Raw genomic sequence first — 18456 nt, 5'->3', positions numbered from 1 at the left:
ATGGGCAAGAATTTCAGTCTCTCGATGTGCAAAACTGATAGAGACATACCCCAAGCGACTTGCAGCTGTAATCGCAGAAAAAGGTGGCTCTACAAAGTATTAAAGCAAGGGGGCCGAATAATTTTGCACGCCCCACTTTTAATTTTTTTATTAGTTAAAAAAGTTTCAAAAATCCAATAGATTTCATTCCACTTCACAATTGTGTCCCACTTGTTGGTGAATCTTCACAAAAAATAAACATTTTATATCTTTATGTTTGAAGCCTGAAATGTGGCAAAAGGTTGAAAAGTTCAAGGGGGCCGAATACTTTCGCAAGGCACTGTATCTCAATTGTTATTAATGGAGGCAAATCGATTGCCCTAAATTGTAAAAAAATGTTAGATTCACTTTACATAGGTAGGCAGTTGAATTAATAAATTAAAGGGGTGAAAAAAGCTAATAAAATATAGTATACAGTTATGGCACAAGTCATATTGTAGCAACCTTTCTTCTTGAATCTGAAGCTCTAATTTTCTGCAATATAATATGGCTAAATGTGACTGGTGTCACCAGTGCAAATCAAGGATAATATGTATGTGAATATAGCATCTGCTGCAATTATAGGTTCCCCACTAGCTAATGCGGGGCAGTAAAAAATGTGGGCATACATCAACTCTAAAGACTCTATACTATGTGCTTAAACCACTATCGTATAACATTTTCACTAGATAGATATCTCAATGCTGCTCCTTTCTATACTTATTGTATCCCTTGTGCTTATAATGTCATGCTTGTATACACCACCAATTTGTGATTCACCACCTTCCAAGGTTTATACTTACCAGGAAGCTATGAAAAACCGCTCAATATTATGCTAGGATTAGTTTTCCTTCCATAGGATATGCCATGGGTTTATCAGCAAAGATCACAGTATTCCATCCATGCCTCAACAATCTCAGAATCTCATGGAAAACAAATAGCCAGCATTGCGCAACATCTTGACTTTATTGTGTATTATATAAAAATAGTATATCCATCTACAAACATGTTAGTGTGCCTATAAGACAGGAAAAAGTCTATCCAGTGTTCCATATAACGCCGTTGCTCACTGTCCCATCTGTAGGAACTGGCATGTGTTGCAAGCCTCGGTTTGGTGCCGGTCAGTGGTATGAAGTGATGTTGATGCTATTCATTGGCCTCTACGTGTTTCACATCATTCATGCGTCATCGGAAAGCTCAGTGCAATATGGGTACCTAGAGGTGTTCTGTACACAATGTGTACAGAATGCCCCCCCCCCAGATATGTGATTTCCTGCTTGTGTGATTGATTCACTGATTTTCCCAGACGTCTGTGCTCAGATACAAGTCAGATTTCAGGCATCCCTAGCAACAGAAATGTGTGCTTTTTTTTTTTTTTTTGGTGAGATACGTCCAATAGGAAATCACATCTAAAAGGGATGCAGACTGAGCAGCTTTCCTCATTAGAGCCCTGCAGGTGCAGCCGCAGGTTAATAATTATGAAACCACTCCCATTAGACTCACTTTTACATGGATACAGGCATAGTGATTTCTTCAGAATAACAAAAGGTAGGAATCTGAAACAAAATTTGGCAATCCTTGTAATATACATAGATCACCCCGAATAGTTTTTTTTTTCCCTCAGATGGAGTTTCTTTAAAGCTGACATTTGGTTATGATTTTGCTGCATTGTTCCACCTTGGACTGATGGGAGTATGCATATCTCATACCTGACAAATTCTGGGGGAAGCTGATAATAACTGTAGTATCCCACTGCATACCTGTATTAGCTGAATTCTGTGACTGGTGTCAGTGCAGGGTGAGTGACCTCCTCTGGTTAGAATATAGAAGACTGCCATCATTTGTAGTAGCACTAATTGGTTCAGTGATTGTCAGCTTCCACAGGAAACACTTGAGTACATATGAGATATGCATACTCGCATTGGTTCAAGGTGGACTAATGTAACTATGCATTTAAAAATCATAGAGTTCAGCTTTAAAATATGCATCCACTGGGGGCGTGGCCTGACTGAGCATGGGGTAGGACCTGCACGCTAGGAGCTCCACAAATCATCCTGATTACCAGTGATCCTGCACTCTAACAATCCCCCCATCCGAACGGGCAGCCTTTCTGGGACCCCTCCACACACCCCACTCATCCTCTTGGCCTCCGGCGATCGGATCGGAGCGGCGTTCTCCCGTGGGCGGCGGCGGAGCTCAGGCGAGTCCCCGGCTTCGGCCTACACCCGGAGGCCGCGGCCATCTTGGTACACCCATCCCCGGGACCAGCGCTGAGCCCTGAGCGGACTTACATTCTCCTGCCCTGCCGGACCTCTCGGCGCTGGTGACCTTCCGCCCGGACACTAGAGGGGTGGCCCTGTTAAACGGGCTTTCTGCGGGGACAGCGCTCAGGCGAGCTCCTGGCTTCGGCCTGGCCGCGGCCATCTTGGAACACCCGTCCTCGGAACCAGCACTGGGCCCTGCGCGGACTGGAGTCCCTGTCTCCTGCCTGGACACCCTGCATTACTGGCCATCCACCCACAGAGTGAAGGGGCGACCCTGTGGACCTGACTCTGCTCTCGGGCAGGGCCACGGCCTGTACACAGTGACCTGCCGCCATCTTGGTGCACCTGACCCTCAGGTAGGCTCTGGGTTCTGTCTCTGCTGCCCTCTGTCCATTCTCCCTGGCTTGTCTTGACGTGCCCACACCATCACCGAATCTGAAATCATGTCCCCCCCGAAGAGCCTAAAATTATCCGCAGCAAAGCTTGCGCAGTACCGTCGGACCGAAGGAGAGGTGCCGGAGGAGGATGGCGGTGCTGGGCGGGCGGGAGGGGGGCGAGAGCAGGGAGACACGGATAAACTTCTGGAAGCGATCACACTCTGCAGGACATCCCTCACCGCCCAGATTGAGGGAGTTAAGATGGACGTGTCCTTGATTAGACAAGATTTTCAGAAAATCCGTGAACGGGTCACAGAGGCGGAAACCCGCATCAGCACGGTTGAAGATGCCCTCCCACCACTGCAGGCCGGATCTGAACACATGCAAAGACAGATTAACCAGTTGCTCGCCAAACAAGACGACATGGAAAATCGCCTGAGGAGGTGTAATCTCCGCTTCATCGGTCTCCCGGAGGGAGCGGAGGGCAAAGACCCAACATTGTTCCTGGAACAGCTGCTGGTAACCACCTATGGTCGGGAGGCCTTCTCCCCTGTGCTGGTGGTGGAGAGGGCGCATAGAATGCCCGCTAAACCCCCTCCGCAGGGGGCTCCCCCCCGCACACTTATTGCAAAGCTTTTAAACTACAAGGATCGAGATGCCGCGTTGAGACTTGCGAGAGAGAGGGGTAATATCCCAGTGGGAAACGTGAAGGTGGCAATATTTCCTGACTTCTCAGCCGAAATACAGAAGCGACGTCAGAGCTTCATGGAAGCCAAACGTAGGCTACGCGACCGTCACCTGAAGTATTCCATGCTCTTCCCAGCACGCCTGAGAGTGGAACATGATGGCCGAGTGTCGTTTTTTGAGGACCCTCGTGAAGTCATCTCGTGGCTGGAACGTGGGCCTGCGCACGACGGGAGAGACCGACGTCACATCCAGTGAATGGAATGGTGAGATCACCTTGTTTTATGTTTCCGCCGGCACTTGGCCCGCCAATTACCCTGGCCACATTCCCAAATTGTTTCCCTTTTTTCTTTTGGATGGTTAGAGTGGACTTGCTGAATTTCATTGCTCCCCTCATGGGAGTCCTTTTTTTTTTTTTTTCTATACCCCTGATCGTATCCGCTGCACGGAGCTTCGGAGATATGTTGGTCCTACAAGCCGCATGCATAGTGCAGCGAATTTATGCCCCACTAGCCACTGGGAACTATGATTTAGTGGATGAAAGTTGGATCTGGGCTTTGCTGCCTGTTTTTTATACCAACCTGCGGGGGCACGCAACTTGGCCCCATTTTCATCCTCCTCTACGGTGGTGGGCCCGGGACCACTGTTTGATCCAGCAACTAAACCTGTTTCTCATCTTCGTTCTAGATGTGCAGTTACTATTTTTCCCAGCTGACAGTTTGGAGTTGTTAAGGGATAATGCCTACACAAGTTGGGGTGGGTGTAAGGCGGGGAGGGAGGTGAGGGTTGTTCAACAGTTGATTTTACAATGTTTGAATGTACATATGGTGCCTCAGGAAATCCTTATGGGAAAATGTTCAGGGGCTGTGGGGGTGCTAGTTGTGGTGAAGCATGTGCTTCGGCCCTACTTTATAATATATTTCCCATTAGCCCATAAGATGCTGCGAGGTTCAGCCTCACTGAACCCTGGAGTTCACCACCACTGAAGTTCTGGAAGGACAGTTAGTTTACAACTGTCGGGGGATGAGGCCCGCACATGTGGGGGGAGGGGGGAGGGGAACGTTATATTGTTATATTCTCAATGTCTCAGTGCACAGGTATTATCGCAGAAGGGGACCACGACAATAGGTATGTCTCCTCAATGGTTATCACATGTATGGTACGATCTATGCCAGTGTCTGATGTTACTCAAGTTCTGGATACTCCATGCTGCTTTACTAGATGATCCGTGGTGTTATTTTTCACAAGACACGCTATGACAACTATAAAATTCCTGACATGGAATGTGAGGGGCCTGCGTGAGAAGGTTAAACGCTCGGCAGCCCTCTCATTCCTAAAGCAGCAGAGAGCGGATGTGGTGGCATTGGTGGAGACCCATATAGAAGGGAGGCTGCAGATGGCCCTCCGACGCCCGTGGGTGGGGTGGGCATACCATTCCACGCACACTACCCACGCCAGAGGTGTCTCAATATTAATTGCTAAATCTGTGCACTTTGAGCTATGTGAAGTAATTACTGACCCTCAGGGCCGATATGTATTTCTTCATGCTAAATTATATGGCGAGCAATTTCTCCTCATGGCCTTTTACATACCTCCACCATTCAGTATGACTGTGATTATCGAGGGACTCGCCCTTATGACCCGACATCCCACAATACCAGTGATCTGGATGGGAGACTTCAATACCACTCTGCGGCCGGCATTAGATAGACTCCAGACTACACAGGGGATGGACACAGCTAACAGAGAGACAAAATTTTCAAAACTGATCTCCACTGTCCACCTAATAGACACTTGGCGCTACAAATTTCCCCTCACAAAAGCCTATTCCTGCTTCTCACCTTCCCACAACTCCATGTCCCGCATTGACTTTATTCTTGTATCGAGCACCCTAACGCCACGACTATTAGAAACAGCCTTTTGCCCAAGACTACTATCTGACCACAGCCCTTACTGGACCTCGCTGAGCATCCCCGTGGGTAAACCCCATAAGCCCTGGCGCCTAAATCCATTTTGGTTGTCCCTGTTACCGGATGATGACGAGCTCCCGAACCTATGGCAACAATACTTTGCGGACAATGACCAAACTGCCTCTATTGCGGCGATTTGGGACTCATTCAAACTATACGCGCGCGCGACCCTTGCCTCCCACATAAATGTAATTAAGACAAAATCCGCAGATGTCTTTGACAGGGCCCTAGCAGAACTAAGTTCCACGGAACAGGAGTATGCCATTAATCCTACCCCAGAGATAGCTGCTCGACTCAAGCTGCAATCCAGAGTGGCAACTCAACTCCAGTTTACAAAGGCCAGACAAAAACTGTTTTTCACGAAGCAGAAATTCTTTGAGCATGGAGAAAAGGCAGGCAAGCTGCTGGCTTACCTGGTACATAGTGAGGATAGACCCCCAGTGGTCATCACGCTACATGGGCCGGAGGGCCATCAGATAACAGATCCCCAAAGAGTGACTGCTAGATTTAGAGACTTCTTTGCAGATTTATACAAGACAATGACTATAGACCCAACGGACCAGAGAACGGCCTTCTTACGTAGCATTACCCTCCCTCAACTGACAACAGACCAGCTTGACCTTCTTGAGGCGCCCCTCACTACAGACGAAATAGCCACGGCCATAGCCAGCTTTGCCAGATCCAAATCCCCTGGTTCAGACGGTCTCCCAATCGAGTTCTATTCTCAGTACAGTGAACTACTTACCCCGAAACTGCTCACGCTATACAACCACCTGTTTGAAACCTTTTCCTTACCACCATCCATGAGAGAGGCAGTAATAGTGCTCATTCCCAAACCAGGGAAAGACCCGGGATATCCGGAATCATATCGTCCAATCTCCCTACTCCAGGTAGACATAAAAATTCTCGCCAAGGTACTATCCTTGAGATTGAACAAAGTTATCCTGTCCTTAATACATGTCGACCAGGCGGGATTCATGCCGGGTCGCAACACATCCTTTAACTTACGCAAATTGTTCATCAACCTACAGGCTACACACATGGAGGCAGGATCTAGGGTGGTGGTGACTTTAGACACGGCGAAAGCCTTTGACTCGGTGGAATGGGAGTACTTATGGAAATGTCTGGAGGGGTATGGCTTCGGCCCTAAATTCATCAAATGGGTACAATTGATGTATCAGTCGCCCACAGCCAGGGTAATGGCGAACGGATGGCCCTTCGAGCAGTTTGACCTCACCAGGGGCACAAGGCAGGGCTGCCCTCTCTCGCCGTTGTTATACGCCCTGGCTGCTGAGCCGCTAGCCATATCCATCCGGAATAATCCAGAAATCAAGGGACTATGCTCAGGTAATCTGATTGAAAAAATTAGTATGTACGCGGATGACACCCTTTTATACCTAGCAGATCCGGGTTCCTCCTTGCGGGTGGCACTGCATACAATCGAACAATTTGGGACCTTCTCTGGTTTAAAAATTAACTTGGAGAAATCGCAAATATTACCAATAGACAGTTTCCCACCAACCGAGTCACAGGCCAGTCTGCCACTTCAGAGAGTTAGTACCATCAAATATCTTGGGATCCATGTATCCAGAATGTCGACAGACTTTGTACGTCTCAATATTGAACCCCTCACGTCCTATGTAAAAACTAAGCTGAGGACCTGGGCTCGTTTGCCACTGGGGGTGTGGGGCAGAATAAACTTAATTAAAATGGTTCTACTTCCCAAAGTATTATATGTGATGTGGCACTCCCCGACATACTTGCCTTTGAAATACTTCAAGACTCTAGAAGCTCTCCTCAAATCTTTCGTATGGGGTCCTAACAGACACAAACTGGCATGGCAGACGCTAAAAAACCCACCTGACCTGGGAGGTATGGCACTACCAGATTTCAACCTATACTATATTTCGTCCCAATTATCACAACTATACCACATCGACAAGACAGACAGGGAGCGGTTCCTCCAGCTGATGTGCCCCAAGTGGGCCAGATGCACTAAAGACCCTATTTATGCGATAACAATAAACACCGGAAATACTGATTTGAGGACTGGTGAACTGGCCCTGCTGCGTCAATATAGACGCATATGGGACATCGCCTCCGCTAAACTAGAGATTCCCCAATATAACGACTTCACCCCGTTATGGCACAACAAGGTCCTACCTGAATTCTTGCAAATTCCTGATGTAGATTGCTGGTCCACCTATGGAATCTTCTATCTCCAACATTTACTTACCAATGGGACTCTAAAAACCTTCCACACACTCCAAGTGGAGTACAATCTTTCCAACCATATGTTTTTTAGATATCTGCAAGTCAAACATGCAATCCGCACTCAATTCCCGTTGTCCCCCCCTAAGCCCACTACAAATGTCGCTATGGCAATCATCAAAAACACTGATCCTCAAAAACTAATTTCAGCCTTCTACAATCTGCTTTCCACCCCAGTGGCAACTAAAATAGCTTATGGACTTAAACCTCGCTGGGAAAGGGCGGTGGGACCTATCGAGGACGGGGAATGGGAGGAAGCTCTGGAATGCTGTAAGACAGTTTCCCCAAAACTGTCGGACAGGCTGACTCAAATTTACATACTCCACCAAGCGTACCTTACCCCCCTCAGGGTTGCCAGGTACAGAGGCTCCCAGTCCTCCTTGTGCCAAATGTGCGGAAGGGAGACAGGAACATTCATTCACTTACTGTGGTCATGCCCCAAAGTACAGGGACTATGGACACAGATTGTAAGATTCCTCCATGACGAAATGGGCTCTCCAGCCACGCTGGACCCAAAAATGTGCCTTTTAGGACTCTTGCCAGACTCGACCGACAGGTACATGAAGACATTTCTGCACGAGACGTTATTCACAGCGCGAAAGACAATAGCTCGGAAATGGATGAGGACTTGTCCCCCGAGCATTGCAGAATGGAAAGCAGAAATAAACAACACCCTCCCCTACAAAAAATTGATATACACCAATAGGGGTTGTCCTGAGAAATACTACAAAATTTGGGACAGGTGGCTGCAGGAGTCTAGCACTTGTTCATAGCCGGTCTATGCACAATACATAGTAATGTAAATGACAAGTAGATCCTCCGGCCTCTGGGTAGTGAAGTAGCCCAAACCACTGACACAAGGTACCTTTTGGCTTTAGTTATTTCATGCATAAAACGTGATGTGACATTGATGATTTGAGATGGTTATACAATTGTTATCTGAGGAGCTGTATGATCTGTAGCATTTTTGTAACTGTAATCTGTAACATGTATGCACTGTGAATCGAAATAAACCTGGTTGATTTAAAAAAAATATGCATCCACTAAAAACATATTACAATTTCCTCTCTAAGGATGCAGGTAAACCTGTTGTTACGTAGGATTGGGGAGTTCTTAGATCTGCATAAGCTCTGATTGGATCATCTTGGAGCTCCTTTCACTCCTTTAGGCAGAATGACAAGGGAACAATGGGACAGCAATTATGTTAACTGTCCCACTTTAAATCAACCCCCCACCCAATATTTTTATAGTTTAGGACAGAAGGGGGACATACAGAAGTAATTTCAATGTTTAGTTGTAATTTTCCTTCACTTTCTGTTGCGAAATGAAATGAGAACTCCCACAGGGGACAGTTTTATGACTTGATGATCAAGAGTCAATTTTGTTAGTCTAGTCTATGGCCAAAAGCAGAGTCCTCTGCTGCCTTAACATCCACCTGATAAAATCTTGTGAACGTATGTATCAAAGACCAAATAATGGCCTTGCAAATCTACGCCACTGATGCCTGATGGTTAAAAAAACCCAGTTCCAACACCCCTGGTAGAATGAGCTATAACCCCAAAGGCAGGAGCTTTACCATTCAGACCATAGGCCTGAGTGATTAACTGGTGAATCCAAAGTGAAATGCACTTCTTATGCCACGTACACACGATCAAACAAGCGGGTGGAAAAGTCCGGCAAACTCAAGTCCGCCAAACAATCCCCCCGTGTGTAGCCTCCGGCATACTTTTTTGACCCGAAAGTACGGTGGACTGAGAATGTAGTTTTACACTCCAATCTTTCCGCCGGACTCGCATTTCGGCGGACAATCCGGCTGTGTGTATGCCAGTCCGCCGTACTTTTGAAATGAACGGACTTTTCCCGCCCGCGAAGGAGACGTCGCTGGCCCCGCCGCCTGGTATGGACTTAAAGGGGAAACCCAACGCCGAAAAAAAACTGCGTGAGGGTCCCACCAAAGTCCACAACAGACCCTTGTCCGAGCACGCTACCTGGCCGGCCAGGAAAGGAGGGGCGAGCGAGCGCCCCCCCTCCTGAGCCGTACCAGGCCGCGTGCCCTCAACATGGGGGGTGCCTTGGGGAAGGGGGGCTGCGCGGCCCCCCACCCCAAAGCACCTTGTCCCCATGTTGATGAGGACAAGGGCCTCTTCCCGACAACCCTGGCCGTTGGTTGTCGGGTCTGCGGGCGGGGGGCTTATCGGAATCCGGGAGCCCCCTTTAATAAGGGGGCCCCCGGATACCGGCCCCCCACCCTATGTGAATGAGTATGGGGTACAATGTACCCCTACCCATTCACCTGTAAAATAAAGTACAAAAAAAACACAACAGGGGGTCTTCCGTCTTCGGGGGTCTTCCGTCTTCGGGGGTCTTCTCGCCGGACTCCTCCGCTATCTTCTTGTAGCTCTTTTACTAGCGGAGGAGCCCGGCATTCTTCTTCGTCGCCGCGGCCTCTTCTTCCGACTTCGGGTGTCTTGTCCCCCTCTTCGGTTCTTCTGCCGGACCACCGCACCTTCTTATAGCAGGCGGTGGCCCGGTCTTCTGTCGCCGCCGCCGCCGCCTTTCGTTCTTCTTCTTCTTCTTCTTCTCCTGGAGATGTTGACTCGACGTTCTCTCCGGCCGCAATGCCAGGGACGCGCTGCGCTGCGACTTATATAGGGACAAGGGGCGGTGTCACATGGGTTGATGTCACTTTATTTTACAGGTGAATGGGTAGGGGTACATTCCCATACTCATTCACATAGGGTGGGGGGGCCGGTATCCGGGGGCCCCCTTATTAAAGGGGCTCCTGGATTCCGATAAGCCCCCCGCCCGCAGACCCCGACAACCAACGGCCAGGGTTGTCGGGAAGAGGCCCTTGTCCTCATCAACATGGGGACAAGGTGCTTTGGGGTGGGGGGGCCGCGCTGCCCCCCTTCCCCAAGGCACCCCCCATGTTGAGGGCACGCAGCCTGGTATGGCTCAGGAGGGGGGGGGGGGCGCTCGCTCGCCCCTCCTTTCCTGGCCGGCCGGGTAGTGTGCTCGGACAAGGGTCTGTTGTGGACATTGGGGGGACCCCCATGCCGATTTTTTTCGGCGTTGGGTTTCCCCTTTAAGTCCATACCAGGCGGCGGGGCCAGCGACATCTCCTTCGCGGGCCCCGCCTACCTGGAGACGCGCTCGAAATGAGCGGACTTTCCTCCGCGTGTGTGGGCGAGTCCGTTCATTTCAAAAGTAGGACGGATAGTACGGCGGACTTAGTACGCCGTATTAGTCTGCTGAAAAAGTGCCGTGTGTGGGCAAGTAGCCCGTTCGGAAAGTCCAACGGACAGTCTGGCGGGAAGTCCGCCAGACTAAGTACGTCGGACAGACGGCTACGTGTGTACGCGGCTTTAGAAGCCGATTGACCCTACTTGGGGCCATCCGGCAAAACAACAAAATGCATCAGAACTTCTGATGCTTGCAGACCTTTCCAGGTAGACTCTGACCGCTAGCACCAAATCCAAAAGGTGCTTCTCTTCTGGTGAGCCAGGCTGAGAGAGAAAAGAAGGTAGAACAAAGTCCTGATTTAAATGAAATTCAGAAACGACCTTGGGCAAAACGGATGGAACAGGACATAGCGTCACTTTATCATGGTGCAAAATCAAATATGGTTCCTTACAGGACCGCCAATTCGAAGACCCTTCTAGCCAAAGTATTTGCAAAAAGGCCAACTTCCATGTCAAAAGAACTAATGGAACTCATTGATTGGTTCAAAAGACTGCTCCCATAGCACATATGAAAACAAATTCAAATCCCAAGGGCAAAGAGATGATTTTACGGGAGGCTATAAATGAGTCACTCCCTGAAGAAAAGTCCGGACCAGGGAATGTGTAATCTTTTATCTAAGCCTGACTGCAGAAAAGAGTATTCTCTCTACCAAATATCTGCGAGGATGCCAACCCTGTGATAAACCTTCCTAGTGATAATAATTTGAAAATCATTTCGAAACTCTTATCTAAGAATTTTCGTTTGAATTTTGCGCCATTAGTGGGCTGCAGCAACCGCCAATTTTCATGCGGCCACCAAATTTGAGTAATCAGGCATGTTGGACATTTTTGGAAAAACTATTTTCTAATCAACGATGGGGGAATCGTGTGAGAAATGTAATCGAAAAAGAGAAATGTGCATGAGTGCACGAAAATAAAATTCCAGGAAAGAAACATTCCTGGCCATTGTTTTCTGTAGCAACATGAGGTGAAATTGAAGGCTTGGATGGTCGAATTTCGAAAAATCAATGGTGGTCATTATCGGATCACAAAACGCACAAAATTTCTGATTTTCAAAAGAAAATTATTTCGAAATTTGACCATGTATGGCTAACCTAAAAGTCCATACACACGGTCAGAAAATCTGAAGATAAATTTTGTCCGATGATCAAGTGCACTTGAAATTGCACTTGGAAGTATAGTCGCTGTAGATCTGAAATGAGGGGAAGCTCTGCTGATTTTAATATGCAAGCCTTCTACTATCCGCCCAGTCTTTTGCTGCCCACTACTATAATTTTCAACTCTCCTTACTTCCCTTTCAACATTGGTTCATCCTTTTTCCTCTCCTTTGACACCCATTAAATTGACCCAACATATTTGCCCTCTATCCCAGTCACTGCTATTGAATCCTCTTCTGGTCCACCCTTTTCTGCCACCAACCCCTTAGTATCCCATTCACAACCCCTCCCCACATTCATTTTTTATTTGTTTTTATTTGTTATTTTGTCTTATCAAAATTCTTATTCACTTTATTTGATGTAAATAAAACCCCTTAACACATTTATCATTTGTATGTTGTCTTTGTAGTGAATGCGCAGAATTTGTGCGAACTTTAATCATCTTTCATGCGATTGCTTTTTATTTGTAGAGTTATTGTGTTCAAGAAGCTCAGTTGTCAGGTAATACATATTCTCTTCAGTCATATTGTTAGACTTTGTTTTTTTTTTTGTTTTGTTTTTTTGTTTTTTTATAAAATCAGACATTTTGCCAAGAACTGAGCATGGTCATTGATTTTGGTTGAGCTATCCACTTATTACGAAAATTTCCCACTAGATCTGAGTTTTTTTTCCAAACCCATGTCTTTAATATCTGTAGACAGACATGTCCTTGATTCACCTTACAATTGTATAGTCCAGCAGCAGGACCTTTGCAATGTATTTTTGCTGTTTGTGAGACTAGCATTATGTTGACAATTGCTGTGCATGCTGCAAATATGACTTGTCTCGGCAATTGTGTGTGTTTTTAGCTTTATCCACTATCTCACCCACTAGATTGCTAGCCTTCATTGATTTTTCTGACACTTTTGCACACTTCATCGTCACTTGCTCTTGTCAGTTGTGTTGACTTTTCAAAGAATAAAATATTCTGTGCCCTTGTTAGCTAATGATGGATGATTTGTTGCCATGTCGGGTGCCTTTTCAGTTTGCTCACAATCTGCACATAGGGAGAGGGTATTATGGATCCCTGGTAAAAATGAAACCATACAACAAGTAGCTGTCATCATGCTGTCTTTTCTTTATCTAGCTGTTAGCCTGTACTATCCTCACTGTTGAGCAACCGCTGGATGATGAAGTTGATTCAGACCTATCTGATTTTGGAGCCTTTTTTTTTCCCAAAAGCTAGTTTGTGTAATTAACACAACACTCTAGGAAATGAATTGCATTATAATTTAAGAAAGCATGGTAGTAAGCTATTTACATGTAGCATAGTAATATGCTGACCCCAGCATTGATGTTGTGACATGTGACCGGGTATATGAGAAATGTTGTTGATGTATGAAGCAGCTAATGATCTGCATTTTATGATGAGTTGTGTAATTGTGTTTTTTTTTTGGGGGGGGGGGGAATTAGTATATTTTATTGTACCAGCATTGTATAGATTTTGTGCTTGATGGAACCATGGGTGAGGACAGCTACTATGGACTTAGTCACATGTGTAATATAAATAAAAGTATAACTGAAGGCACAATATTTTTTTTTTCTAGATTCGAAAAAAGTCATGCGGATTGGATTGCTGTCTGCATTCCCACATTCAGGGATATTCTCTCTTTTAATTATCCTAACCACCAATGAAAGTGAGGTTAAATCCAAAATTTGGATTCACCATCCGAACAGGAATTGAGGTGAAACCTTCCACTGGAGACACTTGTTCTTGTAACAAATATGTAAGAGGGGATTTCATTCATATTGTCAGGCTATCCTTCCACGTCCTGTTAATTCTACAGGAGAGTACAAAGAATAGTGCAGCAATAAATGTTTCAATTAATACACCTCCTCATCCAATAAATCAATACATGAAAGATATAGTTATTGGAAAGGAAAAATCGTAAAAAGTTAATGAAAGTTCATATAGAAATCAGGATTTCAAAAAGTGACTGTTCATCAATGAATACTGAAAATCGGTGCCAGAAGTTTGCCCTCCACCATAAGACACTCTTTGCCGTGCACCTCAATGATAGGACCCTGAGTCAGCAAAGGGTCAAAAATGCTTTCCCTTATGGGAAAAATCCTGGAAAGTAGCTACAGTGATGAAGTCCTGCTCCTTGGGACGATACAAGTGCGAGAGAGATTGACGTCGCCAGTGGCTGTCTCCTCATGCTGACTCCGTGTGGTTTTATGTGACGGAATGCTTTTTTGCTGGCACTTAAAGGAAGTGCCTTGTATGTAAGTGTGATTCTTCCTTTTTTATCATATTAAATACATGCCAGCAGAGAGCACTAGATATTTATGGTTTTATTTGGATATATCGGGATATTGAGACGCTGATGATCTTATGCTGCGTTCCTCTGTGTATGAGCTGATGTGGTAATCCATGAGCATTACACTCTGAAGAGTTTTATCATTACTCTCCAGGATTTTGGCCATAAGGGAAAGCCTTTTTGACCCTTTGTTGACTCAGGGGTTCTATCATTGAGGTGAGTGGCAAAGAGTGCCTTATTGTGGAGGTCACACTTTTGGAACGGATTTTCAGTCTTTATTGATGCACATTGTTGCTTTTTGGAATCCTGATTTCTATATGAACTTTCATTAACTTTTTTAAATTTTTCCTTTCCAATAACTAAATCTTTCATGTATTGATTTATTGTATGAGGAGATGTATTAATTGTGATATTTAGCGCTGCACTATACTATTATTGCCTGGGATTTTTTTTGCAAATTTACCTTGAGTGTTCAGCAGCTGTTTATATTTTAACAATTTTTTTTGTGCTGGTATAATTTTATTTCATTAAGTCGACAGGAGAGGAAGAAAAGTCGAATCTCCCTAATGAGATACAGATGTCATAAAACAAAACAAAAAAAATGGCAGGGGTTTTAACCATCCCCTGCTCCAAATAAAAATGAATGGCTTTAGACATACAATACTTAACCACTTGCTTACTGGGCACTTAAACTCCCATCCTACCCAGACCAATTTTCAGCTTTCAGCGCTGATGATTTTCAGCTTTCAGCGCTGATGCACTTTGAAAATTGGGTGGTCACACAAATTACATTTTTAGCATTTTTTTCCCACAAATAGAGCTTTCTTTTGGTGGTATTTAATCACAGCTACAGCTTTTATTTTTTGCTAAACAAAAAAATCATGTTTAATAGTTTGTTCTAAAATTTTGCAAACAGATAATTTTCCTGCTTCATTGATATATACTGATAAGGTGGCACTGATAGGCTGCACTGGTGGGCACTGATATTTAGGCTAAGAGTTTGAATAGCATTGTTCTTTTTTTAACTACCTGACATCCGTGCTATGGCCGAATGATGGCCATAGCATGGATGTGAATTCCCGGGAGGCTGCCGTATGACGGCCTCCCCTGTTCACGCTCCCTGCGCGCACAATACAGAGGGTGCTGTGATCATCGAGTCACCGAGACTCGGGTGATCACCGATCTGAGTAAGGGCCCCTTACGATGTGATCAGCTGTCGGCCAATGCCCACAAGTGCAACCTATCAATGTCAATAAGTGCCACCTAGAAGTGTTGCCCATCACTGCCACCCACCAGTGCCCATCACTGCCACCCATCAGTGCCACCTATCGGTGCCCATCAGTGCTGCCTCATCAGCGTACATCAATGACAGACAAAAATTAACCGTTATAAAATTTAAAAAAAAAAAAAAAAACATTTTTAAAAAAATTTGGTCGTTTTAATAAAAAAAAAATGCACAGGTGATCAAATATCACCAAAAGAAAGCTCTATTTAGGGGAAAAAAATTATAAAAATTTCTTTTGGGTACAATGTTGTATGACCGTGCAATTGTCATTCAAATTGCAACAGCGCTGATAGCTAAAAATTGGTCTAGATAGGAGGTGGGTTTAAGTGCCCAGTAAGCAAGTGGTTACATTCTAAATGTAGATCTAAAATATAGGGTTGGCTCTGTACAAAGTATTATAAAGCTACAGTATATTTCACAAATATTTAATTAAAAAATGACACCCTCCTAACTGAACTAGTAAAAAGGTTATTTACACCTATATTTTGGGGTTTGCAAGATACCTGAATAGCAGATAACTGCTGCTATATGCAGGCACTTCTTGGTGCGTTCATTAACCCCTTTATGACAAAAGATAAAACAAATCCTAATGCCTTAAACTCAGTTTTGCAGCACATTTGGTGGCAAATGGTAATGGATAGCTCCTGTGTTTTGTTTTGTTTTCCCAAAGAAAATTGTCAAAATTTGTGAAAAAATATTGTCCATGCCTTAATAGTTGGCTGTTTATTCCTTGCTATTTACATAACCTACCACCAAAGAACAAAGCTAAATAAATTCTCCTGCTCCTGACAATCACAGTGATACCACATACGTGTATATTATTTGTTTGTACCTATAATAGGGCCCATAAAAAATAGTGCATTCTTTGCGTTTTTTTTATCTTACCTAAAATACACTGACACTGATGCTAACTGATACTAATACTCATTTAAAAAAAAAGTTTTTTTTTAATCCTACCTAAAAATACACTGACCATAACCTTGACCCTAACTCTAGACCTGACCTAGATCAAATCTTGATCTAGCTATTTTTTGTCACACATACTTTATTGTGTACACTTTTCTCATCTAGTATCATCTACTGTAGGTCTTTATAACCAAATCACGAGGAGAGCAAACAGTAGGTGAAACATGTAAAACAAAGATACACTCACTCTTTCCCCATCTACTGTGTATCACCACTGCACTGAGCACAAACTTTAAGCTAAGCCGCCACTTTATAAAAACAAAATGTGTACAATAATCCATATGTAAATGATTGAATAAGCAGTGCTGAATAATATAATATAAATCCACACCAGTGAATTTAGAAATGATAAATACTATAGATCCACTCCAGTGAACACGAATTACTAAATGATACATCACTGTGCAAAACCTGCCTTGTGCATACAGAAATAAACAAAAAACGAAAAAAGAACTTGTATCAAAATCAATTAACACAAATTATTATATAGTGCATATCACCAGATGAATAGTGATGGCAAATACATACAATCTTTTGAAACAGATCACCCTGTGATTAAAAAATTGTTCAACTCTGAAAATAAATAAACAAGAACGGGAATCAAGTGAATTGTTTCAAGTTCTATCAGACAGTGTCCACTTCCTAAAAAAATAGTTACAATCACCACTGTGAAACTTCCTGAGAACGTAATATAATGTAACAAAGTGAAATCATAGTCCATACGTTGAATCTTCATAATCCAAATAATGAAATAGTGAAGAAATGGTGAAAAAAAATGTGAAAAAAATATTAACCAGTGTCTCTTGAATAAAAAGCAGATTACATCTACACTCCTCCACCACACCGCTCTAGATGTGACTCCTCTCCCCTTATGTGATTACGCTCACCCGCTGTATATGCCTTACACTTTCATGTTTTTCCCCTTTACAGGGTTTAAATGGGATGTCCAAATTTCCAATTCAGAATAAAGGGCTGGTGCCACGGCTTTTCTCATAGATGCCACGGCTGTTCGTATAGATTAGGGATGAGCTTCGTGTTCGAGTCGAACATACGTTCGACTCAAATATCGGCTGTTCGTCCGTTCGGCGAAGTCCGAACATTTTGGTCCGTTCGCGCCAAATTCGTGTGGCGCTCACGGCCCACAATGCACTGCGATGGCGCAGTGCATTGCTGGCTCATGATTGGCCAAGCATGCACTGTGACCCCGCATGCTTGGCCAATCGCAGCGCCAGCAGCGAGGAGAGCCATGATTGGCCACAGGCAGGATGCCTGTGGCCAATCATAGCTCAGGCTGTGTAGTGCACGCCCCACACTATATAAGGCCGCCAGCGTGGCGGCCTTGTGTAGTGTGTTGGCATCTGAAGCAGTGGGTGTTCTGTGTACCTTCAACACAGTACACACCGATCATTTTCGGACTATTTTCGATCTTGCTGTTGTGTAGTGGTTGTTGTCTGCGTGCCCTGACCGCAGTATACACCGCTATATTCACCTCACCTATATAGCTAGTGATCTATCTTTTATAATAGAGCTTGCAGTCAGTAGTGTTAGGAGCTAGTGCGTGCTGTCTGCATGATCTGTACCCAGTACATACCGCTATATCCACCTACATAGCTCTTCTCTATTTGAGACCACTTGCCATCTGCAGGAGTTATTGGAAGTTGTGTGTGCCTCCAGCACAGCACAGTATACATCTGTATATACCCCTTTATCTCTGGTGTTCTATAATAAAGGCATCTGCAGGAGTTAGTGGGTGTTCTGTGCCTCTAGCACAATATACACTACCCAACTGCTTTTTTACCCAACTCCCTTCAGGCCATTACCATGTCTGGAAGGCCAGCAAGGAGAGGCAGACAGGCGCGAGCCGATAAAAGAGGGCAAGCAGGCTCTGTGTCTAGAGACCACAGTGCTGGTCGTGGACGCGG

Source organism: Lithobates pipiens, unplaced genomic scaffold (genome assembly GCF_037356315.1).
Source record: "Lithobates pipiens isolate NorthernLeopardFrog02 unplaced genomic scaffold, aLitPip1_a1.2 Scaffold_23, whole genome shotgun sequence".
Classification (NCBI taxonomy): Eukaryota; Metazoa; Chordata; class Amphibia; order Anura; family Ranidae; genus Lithobates; species Lithobates pipiens.
This window is presented reverse-complemented; position numbering follows the sequence as displayed.